The 4,400-nt window shown below is 37.8% G+C and overlaps 1 pseudogene; it reads left to right on the top strand.

Moving 5' to 3' along the window:
* Positions 1–222: 222 nt before the first annotated feature.
* LOC115299240 lies at positions 223–1,525 on the top strand (annotated as a pseudogene).
* The last annotated feature ends 2,875 nt before the right edge of the window (positions 1,526–4,400 follow it).

Raw genomic sequence — 4,400 nt, 5'->3', positions numbered from 1 at the left:
CTGAACTAAAACCAGAGAAGACAGAAAAAGAAGTGGGGAAGGGACAAAAGAAACAAAGAATAGAACAAAGAAAAGAAAGTTACAAACATGGGAGATGTTATCCAACTATATCAATAATTATTTTGACTACTTTTCTCCCTCACACAGTGGGAGAATCTTGTTGCCATCCTCTCATCTCCTCCATTCCCAAAGAGCCCTACAATTCTCAGTCATCACGAGTGCATCTCTGTCCACGTTGGCTGGGCTTGTGTCCAGATCAGCAATGCCTGCTGAGAGCTCTATTGCCTGGAACATGATATCCAGCCTGATGGCCAGATGCCAAGTGACAAGACTATTCGGGGGAGGAGATGATTCTTTCAACACCTTCAGTGATATGGATGCTGGCAAGCATAGTCCCATGGCAGTGTTTGTAGACCTGGAACCCACAGTCACTGATGAAGTTTGCCCTGGCACCTACCGCCAGCTCTTCTACCCTGAGCAGATCATCAGAGACAACGAAGATACTACCAGTAACTATGCCCAAGGATACTACATCAATGGCAAGGAGACCATTGACCTTTTCTCGGACTGAGTTTCTAAGCTGACTAACCAGAAGCCCAGTGTTTAGAGCTTCTTGGTTTTCCAGAATTCTGGAGGGTAACTGGTTCTGTATTCACCTCTCTACTAATAGAACAGCTCTCGTCAATTATTGCAAGAAGTCTGAGCTGGAGGTCTCCATTTACCAAGCCCCTCAGGTTTCCATAACTGTAGTTGAGCCCTACCACTCTATCCTCACTTCCCATACCACCCTGGAGCACTGTGATTGTGGTAGACCAGGAGGTTATCTCTGACATCTGTGGTAGAAACCTCTATACACTAAACTTAACTGCCTTATTCGCCAGATAGTGACCTCTTCTGTTACTTCCTTCAGATTCCATACAGCCCTAAATGTTGATCTGACAGAATTTCCAGTGCCCTATCCTCGCATCCACATCCCTCTGGCCACATATGCCTCTGTCATCTCTGCTTAGAAAGCCTACCATAAACAGTTTACTGTAGCAGATATCACCAATGCATGCTTTTGAGCCAGCTATCCAGATGGTGAAATGTGACCCTCGTCATGATAAATACATGGCTTATTGTCTGTTGTACCATGGTGATGTGGTTCTCAAAGATGTCAGTGTTGCCATTGCCACCATCAAGACCAAGCATACCATTCCAGTTTGTAGACTAGTGCCCTACTGGTTTCAAAGTAGGCATTAATTATCAGTCTCCCACTGTGGTACCTGGTGGAGACCTGACCAAAGTAGAGCAAGCTGTGTGCATGCTGAGTAACACCACAGCCATTGCTGAGGTCTGGGCTCACCTGGACCACAGGTGTGACCTGAAGTGTGCCAACTGTGCCTTAGTTCATCGGTATGTGGGTGAGGGCATGGGGGAAGGAGAATTTTTTGAAGCCCATGTGGACATGACTGCTCTTAATAATGATTATGATGAGGTTGGAACGGATAGTGCTGAGGAAGAGGATTAGGGTAAAGAGTATTAATTAACATGTCTGCTACAAATTGAGACTTGGTTGTCTTTGGACTGTCTTATTTCTGTTTTGGAAGCTATCTATTGTGGCCCTAACTTGTTAATAAAAATGATGTTTCTAAAGTAATAATAATGATAAAAATAATAATCACTTCAAATGTTAATGGCCTAAATACAATTAAATGACAGTGACTGTCAGAGAAAACACAAACACACAAGACACATGTTGTATACAAGAAATCTACTTTAATATAAAGCCAAAGATAGATTACAAGTAAATGAGTGGAGAAAACTATACCATGCTAACACTAACTTAAAGAAAGATGGAGTTGCTACAGTAATTTCAGACATGTGAATATTTATAGCAGCCTATTCATTATAAACCAAACTTGGAGGCAGCCAAGAAGTCCTTCAATAGTGAGAAATGAACAAACTGTAGTATATCCAGAAATGGAACATTATTTCGTGCTAAAAATGAGCTGTCAGGCCATGAAAAGACATAGAGAAACCTTAAATGCATATTACTAAGTGAAAGTAGCCAATCTGAAAAGACTAAATATGATTCAGACTATATGATGTTCTGGAAAAGGCAAAACTATGGAGGCAGTTTCAGTGGTTTCCACTGGCTAATGGAGAAGATGGGATCAATAGGCAGAGCACAGAAGTTAGGGCAGTTAAACTATTCTGTGTGATAGTGTAATGGTGGACCCATGTCGTTATACATTTGTTGAAACCTGTAAAGTATACACCAAGAGCGCACCATAGTATAATCAATGCACTTTGGGTGATAAAGATGCATCACTGTGGTAGGTTCATGGCTTGTAATACAAGTATCACTCAGGTGAGGGATGTAACCAGTTGGAGGGGCTGTGCATATGTCGAGAGATTGTATATGGTAACCTTCTGTATTTCCCACTCAATTTTGCTGTGAACCTAATACTCTTCTAAAAATAAAGATTTTATAACATTAAAATAAATGAGGGTCCCAGAGAGTCCTAGTTACAATTGTTGTAAAAGTTATGTGAGGATTGTTTACTAAAGAACACATTGTAAATAGTTATTAAAATGTAAACTTATTTACTTTTTTAAAATATAAACTTTAGATGCTATGTGGAGTTATGAATAATTTCAGTATACGGTTTGAAACTGTAATGAAAATCATCAGAGCAATGAAAACAATGTGTATTACTTTAACTAGTGGTCTGACTGTGTTGAGCAGATTGGAGAACAAGGGAAGATACAGAGTAAGAGAGTTGTATCCTCTACTGATAAGACAGAGTTGATAAATAATGTTTAACATTTAACACTGTAATATAAGTATATGATATGGAGACATATAAAATGTTAAAAATAGTTAATTCTGGGTTGTGGACTGATGAATGAAAGGTGCCATGGTAAAAGTTGTTTTGGTTTAAGCATTTATTTTTATAGGTACAAATAGCATGCTTGTATAATGAATTTATATTTCATATGCATGTGTACTATGATAAATAAAGCCTGCTTGGCTATATCATGAGTTAGATATGACATTGTAAGGCCAACTTCATGGATTATAAATTCTGAGTTTAAATGGTCTGTTTTGTTTTCAATTCCTTTTCAATTCATGTACTTTTTGTCTCCATAACAAATAACATTTTTGATAAATATTTTTAGTCATTTTCTAGAGAGACAGGAAAAGCTATATGAAGTTTCTTGTTGGGCAAGTCCCATCTGGTGCTCTTATTATCTGTTGTAGACTCTGGACATTTTATGAGTTACAACACCTGTCAATTAGCACTGTAAAATCCACAGATGGATTCTGGTATTTCATGCATGTTGGTGCCAAGGATATGCTTGAAATTTATAGATGTCCCCTTTACCAGCCAACATCCTCCTGTTAAAACAAGAAGAAAACTAGACTTGAATTGCATATATAACTGAAACTGAAAGTCAAGGCTCTCAGTGCTAACTTTCTAAAACAAGGGGCTGTATAGTGCCCTAGGGAAAAGATAAAAGCCAGTCCATGGCAAAAGAAACCAAAAAAGTTAGAGAAGGTATCATACATTATAGACAAATGACCATACAACAGCTCATCCAAACTGAGTATTTTTGAGAGAGAACCAGAATGCCACTCATTATTATGCCAGGATAACAAGCATAATTGGGACTATGCTGACACCTCAGTTTTAAAATCTGTTAGAGGATCCTTTGTACAGTATTAGGAGACTAATAAGACAAGTTAAGTACATATCAAATACTTGAGGTCTCTGTAGTTATCCATGTCTCAAAGATATTTGCGATTATTAAGACTCATATCTGTAGTGGGCATTTATTGTTTGCTTCTCTGGTATCCATATATGGCTTCCATTACAGCACTGTATTTTGTTTGTTGAATGGCTTTGTCCGTATGATCTGGTAGAGCTTCTCTCCATATATTTATAAGCCAAAGTCATTGAAATAACAGAAAAATTTTTCTCTAAAATAATTTCTTTATCAATGTTTTATTTATCGTTTCTTGTTGATCTCTTACTGGAGAAGTGGCACGTGAAACATTTTTCTTGTTAATATGGAAGCGAATAAGAAAAAGGGAGTTTCAGGAGGGAGCTGAGCAGATATCAAAGCCAATCTTTTACTTTTTTTTTTACAAAACCTCTTTCATTTCTGCCAACTGGCCATCTATTCATTTGTAGTTCACTATTCTCATGATATGAGACATCATGAAGATAATAAACCCCAAATTATTTTGTTTTCTTCAAATGGGGTGTTGAAAACTTTTTCTGTTATTAAAACTATTTCTGTTATTTATCCCTGTAACTCTCACTTCGAGTAGACACAGAAATTAATGTCAAGCTCATATCTAGGTTTACTTTGGTTTGCCTCTCATAATATTGTTCAGTAGGATTGCTCAA

This window comes from Suricata suricatta, chromosome 8 (genome assembly GCF_006229205.1).
Source record: "Suricata suricatta isolate VVHF042 chromosome 8, meerkat_22Aug2017_6uvM2_HiC, whole genome shotgun sequence".
Lineage (NCBI taxonomy): Eukaryota > Metazoa > Chordata > Mammalia > Carnivora > Herpestidae > Suricata > Suricata suricatta.
The sequence above is the reverse complement of the archived record's forward strand: the minus strand, read 5'-3'. Positions and strand labels throughout refer to the sequence as shown.